The 15,652-nt window shown below is 40.6% G+C and overlaps 1 protein-coding gene across 1 annotated transcript in view; it reads right to left on the bottom strand.

Annotated features, from left to right (window-relative positions):
- The window catches only part of ZNF366 (zinc finger protein 366), a 76,809-nt gene extending 62,513 nt beyond the window's left edge, over positions 1-14,296 (bottom strand). Inside the window, exon 1 of the mRNA XM_004374506.1 lies at positions 14,122-14,296. The gene's annotated coding sequence lies outside the window, so the exon portion shown is untranslated. The remainder of the gene's footprint in view (positions 1-14,121) is intronic.
- Between the last annotated feature and the right edge of the window lie 1,356 nt (positions 14,297-15,652).

Genomic DNA, 15,652 nt, shown 5'->3' with positions numbered 1-15,652 from the left:
AGGACTAGAAGGCAGGCAGGGACAGGAAAGCTGGTAATAGAGAACCCAAGGTCGAGAAGGGAGAGTACCGACACTTCATGGGATTGTTAACCAATGTCATAAAACAATATATGTACTAACTGTTTAATGAGTAGCTAGTTTGTTCTGTAAACCTTCATCTAAAGTACAATCAAATAAATAAAGTGGGGATAATAGCTGTTTCAAAGGATTTCGGTGAGAATTAATATGAGACCAGCAAGAATAAGAATATTGTACTGCTAAAGAGAACAAAAATTGTTAAAACTTCAGTCCCTGACAAAAATAGTTCCAATGTAGTTAGGGAGAACAGGCACACCTGAAAGGACTAGTGAGCAGGGAAAACACAAAACTAAACTTACCTTCTAGAATCTAGTTCTAGGATGTGATCCAGTTGATTCCAACACATAACGACCCTATAGGACAGAGTAGAACTGCCCCATAGGGTTTCCAAGGAGCTGCTGGTGTATTTGAACCGCTGACTTTTTGGTTAGCAGCTGAGCTCTTAACCACTGCACCACGAGAGCTGTGATAATGTATAAGACAGTACATGGAAGACAGGTTTATTATCACCTCATATACAGGGAAGGAATTCAATTCACTTAAAAGCTGTCAGAAAAAAAATTTGGGTGGTGGTGGTGGAGGTAGGACTGCTATCTGTGGCAGAGAGACTTGAAGTTACAGGGACCCACAGAGAATTTTCTGGTTTAGCTTACATCCCCTGCTGTGCTATCCTGACACTGAAGCTGGGAAACAGGGGCATTGTGCATATCATGATGATGGAAGATGTTGGGTTGGGTTGGGTTGGGTTGGGTTGGGTTGGGTTGGATTGGGTTTACTCATATTTATTGAGAGACTGCCTTGGAGAGGAGGTTGTACAATGGTCCTAATATTTAATGATATTTTGATCCAAATGTAATTTAAAGCACACTTGTCATGCAAATTGAAACTCACAGTTTAACTTAACTGGCTTAACCCCCCACATAATGGCACAATCTCACAATTTTATAGCCTACATTCATCACATCAGATTCTAGGGGAGGGAATCTTAGAAAAAGATGATTCCTTCAGTGATACTGGCTTGGAAGCAGCAGCATTTTTCCAGCCTCTTCCTTTGACAGAAAAACAAACTATTCCATAACTCAGGACGCCTGGCTCATGGTGTCAATGAGTACACAGCTTGATAACTTACAGCCCTCTCTTCCTTCCACCCCCAAGAAAGATCCTGGTCCTATGAGCAGGCAGATTTCAAATTAATTATTAAAAGGGCTAACATTTATTGAAATTACTCTGAGGCAGGCACTGTGCTAAGCACTTTACGTGAATTATCACACTTAATCCCCACAACTAACCCTAAGAGGTTTGTGCTATTTCATCCCTGTCAAACGTTCAGACAAAGAAACTAGAGTGGTCACACTGCTGCAAGCAGTAGGACTTGATTCCAAGCAGCTGTCCCAAGGACATGGGTTGTAATCACACTTCTCCCTACACTGCCTTGCTACTTTTTCTCCTGGCTTTCTGGGCTCCCATCTCACCCTGGTTGACACCCACGTTTTCATGTTGCCTAAAGGACAGGGACTCAATAAATTGAGAGGCAACTGAGTGAGAAAAAACAACGCCTTTGGTTGTGGCTTTCTATGAGGCATTTGGTGACATGTTGACAGGGAAAGAATAAGAAGAATGTAGACAGGTGGAGATGATCATCCTTAAACAAATTCTCAGAGCAGGTTCCTTAGAGATCAACAAGTCTAACCCCTTCAGTCACAGCTGAGGAAACAGAGGTTCAGACTGGCCCACTAGCCCAGAGCCCATGTGGCTGATCTGGGATTCAAAACAAACTTTCTCTCTCCTCTTATTTTTTGACAGGGTACAAAAGGATATAGCGTGAAATAAAATTTCCTTACAGCCCTGTCCTCCAGCTCCTGCTTCCCTGCCCAGAGGCAACTTCTATTAGCAGGTCCATAGTCTCCTTCTAAGGAGATCTGGTGGAACAATGGTTAAGAGCTCAGCTGCTAACCAAAAGGTTGGCGGTTTGAACCCACTGGCTTCTCCGAGGGTGAAAAGACCTGGCTGGTGATCCGCTCCCATAATTATTACAGCCTAGGAAACACTATGGGACAGTTCTACTCTGTCACATTGGGTAACTATGAGTTGAAAATTGACTCCATGGCACCTAACAACACAATAGTATCCTTGTAAAGGTATTCTATGAATATTCAATACTATTTTTTTTCAAAAATGACAGCATTCTATACATTGGCAGACCCTTTTTTTTACGTAACTATACATGTTTGAGATTGTTCTATTATGAACATATAGAGTGGCCTCATTTTCCAACTTTTAAAATAGTTTTATTGAGGTATAATTCACATAATATATGACATAAAATTCATACATTTTTAAGTGTGCAGGGCAATAAGTTTTAGAAAATTTACACAGTTGAGCAACCGTTACCAAAATCCAATTTTGGAATATTTTCATCACTCCTAGAAAGTTCTATTATGCTCATCTGCAGTCAATTCCAGCTCACAGGTGGCAGCACCATTTTACATTCTCACCACTAATGTACGTGTATTAGGGTTCCAGTTTCTTCACGTCCTCACCAACCCTCAGGATTTTCAGTCTTCTTGGTTTTAGATATTCTAGTGGGTGTATGAGGTTCCTAGGTGATGCAAATGGTTTGTGCTCCACTACTAACCAAAAGGTTGGGAGTTCAAACCCACCTAGTGGCATCACAGAAGAAAGTTCTGGCGATCTGCTTCCATAAAGATTACAGCCAAGAAAACCCTGTAGCACTCAGTTCTACTCTGTAACACACAGGGTCACCATGAGTCAGAATTGACTGGGGTTTTTTTGTTTGTTTTTGGTGGGTGTGTAGGGGGGGCAGTGGTGGTTCAGTGGGAGAATTCTTGTCTTCCACGCGGATACCCAGGTTCGATTCATGGCCAGTGCACTTCAGGCACAGCCACCACCACCTTTCTGTCAGTGGAGATGTGTGTTGAAAACACATATCACAACAGTCCAATCCTGCTGTGCATGGGGTCCCCACGAGTGAGAGGGAATACTGACTCAAAGGCAGCTAACACCGACAGTGTGTGTCTAGTGATATGTAATAGTTTTAATTTGCTTTCTCCTAATCGAATGATATTGCAGGTCTTTTTGTATATCTTTTTATGTGCTTATTTGCCATTTGTACATCTTCTTTGGTTAAGTATCTATTTGAATTTTTTGTCCATTTTTTTAAATTGAGTTGTTTGTCTTATTGAGTTGTAAGCATTCTTTACATAGTCTGGAAACAAGTCCTTTACAGATACGTTTTGCAAACATTTCTTCTAGATTGTGACTTGTCTTTTCATTTTTATACTGACGTCTTCTTTTGAAGAGCAAACGTGTTTAATTTTGATGAAGTCCAATTTACTGACTTTTTTCATTTATTGTTTATGCATTTTGTGTCATAACTAAGAAATTTTTGCCTACACGAAGGTCACAAGGATTTCCTCCTATGTGTCCTTTTAGAAATTTTATAGTTCTAGCTGTTGCATTTAGGTCTATGATCTACTCCAAATTAATTTATGTGTATGGTGTGAAGTAACAGTTTAAGTTCCTGGTTTTTTTTTCTTTTGCATTTTGATATCCAATTGTCCCAGTACCATTTGTTGGAAAGACTATCCTTTTCCTCATTGCATTACATTCACACCTTTGTCAAAATCAATTGGGCATATATGCAATGGTTTTATTTCTGGACTCGATTCTGTTCCCTTAGTCTTTTTAGGGCTGCATAATATTTCACTGTATGGATGTAATATACTTAACCAGTCCCTTATTGATGAACATTCATGCTATTTCAATCTTTTTCCTGCTCCGAACAATGCTGTAGCAGATTTATTGCATTGTACGTGTGTCATTTTGCAACCGTATCAGTATATTTGTAGGATAAATTCCAAGACGAGTCAATTTTACATTTTGATAGATATAAATATTGTTTCTACAGAAGTTTTAGTATTTCACAATTATGCCAGCAACGTATGAGAGTACCTCCCCAGGTCCCCAGAAACAAAGATGCTATCAAATATTTCATCTTTGCCCATCCAAGCAGGTTTAAAAAAAAAAAAAGTATCTCATAGTTTTAATTTGCATTTTCTTATTACAAATACGGATGAGTATCTTTTATTTTTTTACTTGTTTAAGAGCCATCTGTTCAATGTCATTTTCCCATGTTACGTTCATATTAAGCCCTATATTACATACTGCAAATGTTTTCCCCAGGTTTTTGTTTGTCTTTTGACTTTGTTTATTGAGTTTTGACCCTGTAGAATTTTTTTTTAATGTAATAAGATTTATAAAAATTTTAAGGCTTCTGGGTTTCTGTAAGAAGTCCCTGGGTGGCATGAACGATTAAGCATTCAGCTGCTAACTGAAAGGTTGGCAGTTCAAGTCCGCCCAGGGCCTCTCGGAAGAAAGGCCTAGAGATCTACTTCCAATAAACCAGCCACTGAAAACCCTATGTAGCGCAGTTCTACTGTAACACACATTGGTGGTCATGAGTTGGAATCAACTCTAGCACAACTGGTGTGTGTGTATGTGGATTTCTGTAGAACTTAGAATTTACCTACTCTGAGATTTAAAAAATAATCTCCCACCCTTTTCTAGTATTTTTATGTTTTAATTTTTAACATTTTAAATTGTTGATCTACCTAGGATTTATCTTAATGTAAGAAATGAAGTAGGGATACAAGTTTTTCCCCAGTAGCTACCCCATTGTCCCCACATCATTAACTGCATAATCCAACTTTCCCTTTCTGATATGCAACGTCATTTGAATCACATGATAAATTCTCATATGCATTTGGGTTCACTGATCTGCCAGTAACCACACCCAAACGTCTTTCTTCTGACTCCAAGTCTAGTCTTCTTTTGCATTACTTATATTTTCAAAAGGACACAGATAGTGAACAAGGCACTTTATAAATTGCTTGTAATAACACTCAAATACTCTTTTAACGTCCCCCCATCCTCTCAGTCTCTAGCTAACAAAATTCAAACTCTTTTTAACAGTGCTAGGAAAAATGTGATTAGTAAATCTGCTTGGAGGTATAGGGGACTGAGAACCAGATCCTACATTCTTGAGTCAATAAACAATTTGATGCTAATCTGTGGTTTCCTTCCATAAGAGCCAAAGATTTTGAGTAGGCTGTGTTGTGTGTGTCCAGCTACTGCTGTGTAAGGCACACATAAAGTATGTACGTAACAGTTAGGACTTTATCAGGTAAACCAACCCCCCCACCGCGACGCCATACCTGTATTCTTTGAAGGGCAAAGAAATTTGGTACTTTATGCCCTAATCCTTCTGCAGTGGGATTTGCTCACCATTAAATGTTCTTCCAAACAGTATGTATTAAGTATGTGATGCCAAAATCCCTCTCCTGCTAGACTCTGAAGGAACACAAAGGAGCCAGTGTAAGCCTGGTTAAATAGTGGGACGTCTGAGCAGTAGAGGTCTTGAAGACACATCAAATAGGATCACCTGCTTCAAAGTTATATATTACTGGGCTGCACCTTCTTTTCCAAAAGCTGGGCTCTTCACTCCTCCTCCAATATCCTCAATCAGACCTGGGGCCCAGGCTGCAGCCAGGAGATAAGGATTATCACCTGGGAACCTCATGTTCTTGGAGCTGGGAGACAGGTGATTGTGCTATGACATCACTGGGGATGCCAGGAGGGCTTACACACTGTTGGATGAGATGCTGACTTGCTTGTTGCATTACTAGGTGGCTCCTGAGGATCAATAAAACCAATGTTCAGAATGTTCCCACCTTGCTCAGCTCTTTAAAAAACAGGTAGGAGGCAGGATCCTGGATATACCTAAGAGTAACTTTGTAGAAGTTTTTGCCTGTTCCTCTTGTCACCCTAAGAATTCAAGTCCTAGCAGTTCAGGAACCCCATCTTGATAGATTTACTCTAATGCTCCTTGGCACCTTCAAAGTGCTCAATATATACTTTCTTCTTTTTGGAGGGGAGGGAAAATTCTGGAAGACCTTTGTCTTCTTTTTTCCACTGAAAAAGTACTCTGGAGAAGGGCCTTGGGAGTAGTAGGGGGACCCACTATGCTGTTGGGAGTAAAACTGCCTCAACTATGAAAAACAGCAAGAAACAGTAGTGGCGTATTGTAGTAGGCATTCCATCAAATAGCGTTGAAAACATCAAGTTCTGCCATTCCTGCAATTCCCATGGAAGACAGCCAGAGTGCCTCCATTAAGGGGGAGAGCCCACCGTCTCCATGCAGGCAGAGGCCCCGTTTTGTCCAGGCTGAAGCAAACCAAAGGCTATTCCGGTCCTCCCCTCGCTCTCTTCCGGCCCTGTTTCCTTTCCCCACCCCTCCAACAATAGTCCCCTCTTGATTTCTGTTCCAAGAGAGAACGGTGAGTCCCCAGTGCAAAGGAAACTCTAAGGATTCTTTCCGCAGAGTTTTCTAACTGGGAAGAGTGAGATACGTGTATTGGCAACTCCTCCTCAGCTGTGATGCTGCGAGCTGGGGGCTCTGCTCCTCTCCTCAGGGAAGCTGCAAGGCAGGTAACAGGGTTGCCAGTCCCCATTATTAAACGTTCACAGGAAGACCCGTAGACCATCTGTTCCTTCTGGAAAGGCTCTGTGGTGCTCTCTCTTCTCTCTTAGATATCATTTGAATTTGCTGGAAAACCTGGATACTTTGGGGGGCAATGTCCCCAAAATACTAGTCACTGCCCTCCCTGGGAGACTTCCTTACTCTCAGCCAGTAGCTTGTTAAATAGGCAGAGCCTTGGACCTCATCCCAGAAGGGGCTAGGAATCCACCCAGGTGATTCTTAATGATTGGTGCTCCGAATACCCTTGAAAAACAATACTTAAGGCTTTTCCTCTTTGAGGTTATTAGGATCCCTTGGTATTAACTTGTTGAGTGAGACCACAAAAAAGCATGCCTAATGTTTCTCAGGGGGCCCTGGTGACGCAGTGGTTAAGAGCTCGGCTGCTAACCAAAAGTTCAGCTGTTGGAATCCACCAGCTGCTCCTTGGAAACCCTATGGGGTAGTTCTACTCTGTCCTATAGGGTCTCTATGAGTCGGAATCAACTTGACAGCAACATTTTTTTTTTTTGGAATGATTTTCCAGAGCTGAATAGAATCAAGACTTGTCCATAACACCACTACTTAATAGGGAGTTATGTTGTCTTGGAGCCACACAGTGGTTAAGAGCTCAGCTGCTAACCAAAAGGTCAGCAGTTCAAATCCATCAGCTGCTCCTTGGAAACCCTATGGGACAGCTCTACTCTGTCCTATAGGGTCACTATGAGTTGGAATCGACTCGACAGCAATGGGTTTGGTTTGGTTTTTTTGGTTTATGTTGTCTTGGACAAGGTCAAAGTTAACAAATGGGTTTGTAACTCCTCAGAACAGGGACTTACCTTCAGAGATCCACGTGTGTACAACAGGTAAAAACCCTAAGGCAGTGTTGCTCACACTTGAATGTGCACCTGAATCACCTGAGGATCTTGTGAAAATGCTGATTATGATTCAGTAGGTCTGGGGTGAAGCCTGAGATTCTGCATTTCTAACAAGCTCCCAGGTGATGTCGATACTGCTGGTCCTGCAACCACACTTTGGGAAATACTGCCTATGGGGATACTTAATTACATATATATATATACACTTACATACGTACATATATATACACACACATAGACACTCACACACACACATATATATTAGCTACATATGGCACTTTCTGTTTAATGAGAAACCTGAAAACAACATAAATGTAGTGACCTTAAGCAAATCACTTACTCTCTGATTTATGTGTTAAACAAGGTGATGGCCTTTATCTCTAAAATGAGGGGAATAAAGCATCCACTTGTTAGAATGGGAGGATTAAGTGAAACAACATATGTAAAGTTCTTAGTAGGCCTCAAACCTAGTAATGACTCCTTAAAGGTGGTCATTGGTGGTGGTGGTACGTTGCTGTTGTAGCATTCTCCCGTGGTATAAATATCCATCATAGAATGAGGTCAGAGTAGGGCCCTAACGTATGGAAAGAAAATAGGAGAATGGGTCAAAATTGCCTTTGCGTGTCCTTGGTACCGGACATCAAGGAGAGAGCTTATCAATGTGAATAGAGATAGCTTTTTCAGTTTCTACTACAAGTGACTGAAATCATGGACCCCGCTGTTGTTAATTGCAATAAACACCATCCCAAATCCCAACTGGTTATTAAGCATTTATATTTGCCACTATAAACTTGCCAGATAAATGCAAGACTGTCTCAATCCAGTATTCATTTTGGCTCTCTGCTTTGCCTAATTAAATAAAGGAAAGGGCATTGTACTCAACAACGATATCACATTTCACCTCATGGTGTTTGTGTAAACTCAGCCCAAGTGGCATCGCTTTAACTTGGATTTACTGCCCTGCCTGTAAAAAACCAGAGTGCGCTGAGCATTTCCTACATGGCTGAATCCTGGCTCACAGCTCCTTTAGTCAAGGAAAAACAAATGACCATTCTCTCCCTCGCCAAAAACAATTTGCTAACCCATCATCTGCCCAGAAAACAAATGGAGAATCAAATGCAACCAACAGTCTTTTCTATGTACCTGATACATGCTTATTCCCCATGAGCAAGTAGGTGGGGGTCCTTGCCAAGATAGCCCTTTAATATACATATAGCAGACCCATGCACATAACGGTGGAACAAGCCTGTCATTTCAGCCAACTCAGGTAGAGGACAAGTCGAGCTGGCAGTTTGGCATTGTACAGTCCCAAAAAGTACGACTGACTTTTTTTACTTCTTAATTGCTTTATTTGGCATCATATAAGGATAACATATTTCACTTTCTAGCCCGCTTATTCATGAATTCATCTATTCAACAAATATTTATTGTGCACCTATTATCATGCTGTAGTCCCTGGGTGATGCAAACAGTTAATGTGCTCAGCTGCTAACCAAAAGGTTGGAGGTTTGAGTCCACCCAGAGGCACCTCAGAAGAAAGGCCTGGCAATCTACTTCTGTAAAACCAGCCATTGAAAACGCAATGGAACACGGTTCTATTCTGCTAGGTCACATGAGATCACCATAAGTCAAAATCGACTTGAAGGCAACTGGTTTTTATCATTATGCTAGGTGCAATTCTAGGTCCTGGGCATATAGCAGGGAACAACACAAAGTCCCTGTCCTCATGGTGCTTTCTTTCTAGTGAGCTTATGTATTACATGTAACTTCTGTTGGAGAAATGTTCTTATTCTTTTACCTAAATATCGTTATTTTATCTGAACGTATTTGATACTTGGATAGTTCAAAAAAAAAAAAAAAAAAAAAAAAAAAAAACAAAAACAAAAAGCAGCCAGCCTTCATTAGGCTAGCTGGTTCTGTGAGTGCACATCAAAATGTTTATTATCTCTGTGTTCCTGCTAGATGAAGACGTGTGTCCACTACTGCTCTGTTTCATAGCCATGTAATCATGTCAGAAAAAAATCAAGTGATTTAGGTTTAAAGTAAATCAGGAGAGCCAGAACAATTTTTCTATAGGCTTTGCATTTTTCTTATAATTCGAGCAGATTTAACATGACTTGAGAGTGCTGGTTTTTCAAACCCTATTATCACACTTTTGCCTTTCCATGTCACACTAACTTAAGGACAAGGATCTAACTTCTAACATAGGTTCAGCTCAGTATGCATTCTAAAAACAAAACAAAACAAAACAACCTTCTGAGTTCAAATCTACCAATATTTAAAATAAGTGGACAGAAAAATTTTAACATCTATTTCTCTTGAAAGAATGCATGCTCACTATAATATATAAATAATACAGAAATGTATAAATCGAGATATGCTATTTATACGGAATTACAATATTTATAGATTTAAGTAATCAATCTTTTTATGGTTTATATATGGATTATGCAGGAGAAAGATGTGGCAGTCTGCTTCTGTAAAGATTTATAGCCTTGGAAACCCTATGGGGAAGTTCTATGCTGTCCTGCAGGGTCACTATGAGTTGGAATTTACTCAACGGCAGTGGGTTTTGGTTTGGTGGTAAATGGGTTATAAATACTGATCAGTCTCATCAGATTGCTTGACTGGCTGGCATATTTTTTTAATCCATAACATTTTCAGCTCCTAGAATAACAATCAATATATTCAAAACTAATTTTGAAAGAGAACATCCAATACTGAATAGGACTTCCATTTAAAAGTATGGTTTTTAGAAGGTACACTTACATTTCCTGTCAGTACAGTCTTGAAGAAGACAGAACAAGATACTGCCATCCATTTCTGAGAATCTCAGGATTCTCAGCATCAGAATCTCACAGATCATTTAGTGCAGTGGGTAGGGGAGGAGAAGAACATAAACACGCCCCCAGGTGAATTCTGAAACACACACACACATACAAGGCTACCTTGAGAATCATTGATTTGGTCCAACCTCATGATTTTACAGATGAGAGAACCAATGTCCAAGCAAGCAAAGAAACCTGTCAAGTCACACATACAGGAGTGGCAGAAGTTGGACCAGAACACAAGCATCGTCTCCCAATTAGGTCTTTTTATCTATGTGCTAAGCCACATTAGAAGGTACCTTCTGCAGATTAGTGTAGAACACCTCAGCTCCAATGGGCTCTCCTAAGGTTAAGTATACCAACAAGTCTCTGTATTATACCAGAGCCTGAACTATACCCCTACTCATGGGGTCGCCATGAGTCAGAGTTGACTCAATGGCAACTGGTTTTTTTTTTTTTTTTTTTTTAATTCTAACAAAAGAATCTCAAAGGTTTTGGTTGTTGGTGGTGTTGTGTTGTTGTTGTGTGTTTTGTTTTTAGAAAGTGGAAGGCAGTTTAATTAAAACCTAAGTTAAAGTATCATTCTAACTTGACAAACTAATCAGCATGTAGGTTTTAAAGTTTAGAGTGAGAGAAAAACAGAAGTTGGACCAACCACACACATACACACCACACACACAGACAATGTGATTCTATTATCAGTGTGAAGCTGAGTGGCTCACTGTAAGCTGTTGGAGGAGAAAGGGATCTCCCAGTGTGATCAGCCCTGAGGGAGGTGGGGGACATGTTGCTTCAAGCCCTTTTCTCTCTGGCTGAGTCCTGGAACAGCCACAATGGACGACAGCCATTGGTGGCCAGGGAAAGGTCACCAAAGACAGAGTTCGAGAGCTTGGGGAAGTGGGAGAATGAAATGTCTAAAACATAATTGCAGTCTGTTCATACATTCATCTAAGTTGAAAATGTTTATCCCAAGACAACCTTTCCCCTGCAATGAGCGCTATTGAACACAGCTGGCATTTTAATGAGGCTAAATCTGGCATTTCTGCCATTAGCAGAGGTGAACGTCAATACATTAAACTCTACTTTTCTTTATCTTATAAGAATTTGGGGTTCAGAATGTCTTTATTCAATGTATGTTCATCTCTAAAGCTATGTTGTTCTTATGTGTTGTCGAGTCGATTCCGACTCATAGTGACCCTATATGACAAAGTAAAGCTATGAGGAATAATTTTTGTTCTGACAGAGATTTGGTGTTCAGTACTGATGAAGAATAGTTACACACACACACACAAAGAATAGTGGCACAAATCATAGGCAATGTATTCTACTCCCTACCTTAAAAAAATACAGTACCCTTAAGTGCTAGTACATGACTCTGTTAAGAAATTACAGCTGACATTTATTGACTCCTACTTGCCAAGCATGTGCTAATCGCTTTACATCAACAATCTTATTTAATCCTCGCAACAACTTTATTATACTGATGCAATTTTACATTTGGGTAAACTGAGGCTTAGACAAGTTATGGCCTAAGGCCTGCAGCCAGTAAGTGACAAAGCTGAAATTTAAACATAAGTTTGTCTAACAACAAAGTCTATGCTTTTGATGTTCTACTTGCTCTAATTTCATTCACATCCCAGCACATGAATCTACCAGACAGATATCCTAACGTGATTTAAAATTCATATGACTAATTTGTAATTTAGCGATATGTAGAGTTTGGGCAGAAATTTTTCTCAAATTCTGGACCATTCTAAGCTGGAGTTCCCCTAATGATATCACGAAAGAACCTCTGATGACCCCCATCACACTGGAAGTTTCCACGAATGTCAACTTACTGTCTGGAGTTCAGTAAAGATAAATGAGTGGTAGTGACTAGACTAAACGAGACAATAGCTTTTTTCTTAAGGTAGCTGAAATATCCAACAGATATTCTCATGGCAATGACTTAACACCTTAACTGGAAATATTGAGGAATATATTTTTCCTTTTTAAGAAAATACGTAACATACCCCAGGCTTCTTAATCTTGGGCCACAATGAAGACGCGTGCTAGGAGTGGGGCTGTTTTCCGAGCCATTGGTGTTCCCACCTTTTTGCCTTACTCTTGCTCATCTTCGGTCAGCGCAGCTCTGCTGTCCTGTTTTTCATATTGTATGGGATCTGATGCTTTTATTCAATAATCAAAACTAGAGAGCATTCTTTGATGTTGTTTTAATTTGGCACAAAATTAAACACATTATCAAAGACAAATGAAACTGAAAGAAGCAAATCAAGATTGCAGCCCCGAATTTTCTACCAGGGTCACAATTGCTGATTAAAGATGCAAAATGCCCAAGTAGACCAGCCCCAGCTACCTTTTGACATGAAGATCTATGAAGAGGGGTGGCTAGCATGTATGGTAGGGGGCTGGAAACCACTTCCAACTGTTATTAGAATAATTTCACATCCTCATCCTTAAGTCGGCAAACAGGAATCAAGTCTTTTTTATGTTGCTCATTTTAAGGAAAGTTTCTTGAAAAAGGAGAAGAAAAAAGATGTATGACTAATGAGACAAAACCCATGTAACCGTCCAGTTCTATCATATTTTCTCATCCTATTAAGATGATGGCTCAGTTTCAAATAAAGATTAATTGCTTGAGTGTGGTTAATGCCTAGTCCAGACAAATTATTTTATAAATGAGAGACCAGCTATTTTTGTCACGCTCTTCGTATCCCAGGTAAATTGCATAGAAATTAATACTTTTTAAAAAATGCATAGCCTTTGCTTCTCACCCAGTCAACACCTCCTTGAATCAAGTTCTTAATGTTAGTAAATATATACAGTCTTTCGAAGTGACCTTGCTGATCTATTTTTGATCATGTGAACTTTGCTGCCTTGTCGTTTGCCATGATGAGTTCTTGGTAACATTATCCTTTCTGATAAATTTAATTGAAACAAGTTAGACGTTTTTCAAACTAGTTGTGTATAAGCTTGCCTAGATTGCTGTGTTCCATTTGGCGCTTAGAAAACCAGGCACTGGGTAAATGTTTTTCAGTTGCATCTGCAGCTTAGTTTTTCAGTCTTACTGACATAAGCGATCAATTTTAATCCTCCTATATGAGTCACATGCTGTTTTCCAAAACTAAAGTTACATGCCTCAAAATCTTCCCCTTCTTTTGTGTGACAGATGACATCTTACACTGACAGTGGACAATAAATTTACACTCAACCCATACGTGAACCTAAACACACAAGCCCCCCACGCGCAGTACAATTCAAAGTGACATCCCCCTTTTTTTTCCCTCCTACTTCAGTGATGCAGAATCACAGTCTAATTAACATGCCTCTTTTTGGGGGTGCTGAATGGAAAGAAAAGAACACGAGAATGGCACCTTAATCCAGACAACGTGTAGCAAAAAACCCAGAGCAGACCACAGTTCTTAGCAGACAGCGTGATTAAGGTTCCCAAGATAGAGCACGGAAGAAGAGTGATTCTCCAGGGAAACACATCACACCCCCAACTGCCTCCTGGTTAACCCAGCCACAGTATCTATGCCAAAATTCAGATTAACTCGGTGTCCTCCTTAGCCCCAGTGCAAGTCTATTTCTATTTCTTCCAGTCTCAGCTCTGCAAAGCATCAGTATTCTCTTCAAAAAAAAAAAAAAAAAAAGTATAAGCTTACATTCTGGGCCATCCATCAGTCCTACCCTTTGATTAAAGACTACACCCAGTAAGGTATTTTCCAGTGAAGATGCCCACAGCCGTCTCCATCCCGGGGATATGGAAATGGAAGTAGATGCAATTGCATGGGTAACTTACCAGCTCCTGAGTTCTGAATGGCTGCAGCAGCCCCACTGCTTTACCTGATCCCTTGCTCTCTCTGTCTCTCTCCCTCTCTCTCTCTCCCTCTTTCTCTTGTGTACAGATTGCAGGGAACTTAAAGAACTCGCAGGGACAGTGTTTCAGATGACTTAAGAAAGAGAACAGGAACAATACTTCGTTCTCTTTTTCTCAGATGAGTACCTTCGGGAAGAAGGAAGGAAGGGAGGGGAGAGGGAGGAAGTCAACAACCCTTTGCTTTCCTGAAAAAAAATAAGGAAACAGAAGATAGACATCTCATTTTCTCTTAAACAAAATGTTGGAAGGGGCAAAAAAAAAAAATCTTTGAAAAAAGGAATTCCTCAAATATTATGCTCTCTGTCCTGGGAATGTTAAAGAGGTGAAAATGTCTTAGTGGACTGTCCTGTCCAAACAAATGGCGTTCCAGAAGGGCAGGCTCTCCTGAGCCTGCAGTTGCTGGTATCTGCTTTGCAGAACTAACACAGCCAAATGGGAACAAATCATGTCATGTTGATTCTGAGCAAGGGAAAGTTTGGGCTGCTATGCTAACTGAGGCATACCTGCAGCTGGAAGACTGGGAGGCATGGCCAGCCGGCCAGGGCTTTTGGCTTTCCCTGGGCCCTTTGAAACACCAGAATCAAGCATTGCTGCAATTCCTCAGCTCAACTCTAGATCCTTAGAATTCTTCCAGGATCAAACCACAGATGTATGCACTGGTCACTGAGCTTTATTCAATGAACCAAATTCAGCTTCTATCTTTGCTGCTGGATGAGAAAGAAAAAGAGCAACTTACCACTGCCTGCAGTTGGACAAGGCTATCGCAGAACTGCTGTTTAAGTTGTCCTATCCTTTACATTCCTAAGGCTTCTTGGATTTAGTCACCTCTGGAAAACTGGCAGGTGGTTTCTAATTTGTTTTCAAAAAACTGCGAAGAGGTATAGATCTTCAGTAAACCAGCCACAGTTTTTGAAAAGGGATAAGGAGGCTGAGCAGCAGGAGCAGAGAAAATGATGGGGAATACCCTTTACCAAGGTCAGGGCTCTTGGGAGCTCCATGTGAAGGCGTGAGCTCTGTTTAGGGTTAGCTGCTCTTAGGAATAAGCTTGGGTTTGGTTCTCTGTTTGGTGTGTCTTGTCCCCTTCATTCATTTGGTTAAGACCATTTTCACCACAAACAGGAACCAGCAGTTATGGGGACCTTTGTGGCAGCAAAAGAAAAACTAGCCTTAAGCTACTTCCTTTATTTCACTGTATTTTGAAAAAATGGGGTGGAGAGTTAACACCTGATCACAAGAAGCTATTAAAGTGAGTTCCGGGAGAGAACGATTCTGATTCAGTCTCTATGTAAGGGTGTTATTGGGTCCTTGAGCAGCGCAAATGGTTAAGTACTTGACTACTCGAACCTACCCAGAGGTACCTTGGAAGACAGGCCTGGCCATCTGCTTCCAAAAGGTCACAGCCTTGAGAACCCTATGGAGCAGTTCTACTCTGCACATACAGGGTTGCCATGAA

This window comes from Trichechus manatus, unplaced genomic scaffold, assembly GCF_000243295.1.
Source record: "Trichechus manatus latirostris isolate Lorelei unplaced genomic scaffold, TriManLat1.0 scaffold00029, whole genome shotgun sequence".
Taxonomy (NCBI): domain Eukaryota; kingdom Metazoa; phylum Chordata; class Mammalia; order Sirenia; family Trichechidae; genus Trichechus; species Trichechus manatus.
Note: the sequence above shows the minus strand (reverse complement) of the source record. Positions and strands in the feature narration are given on the sequence as shown.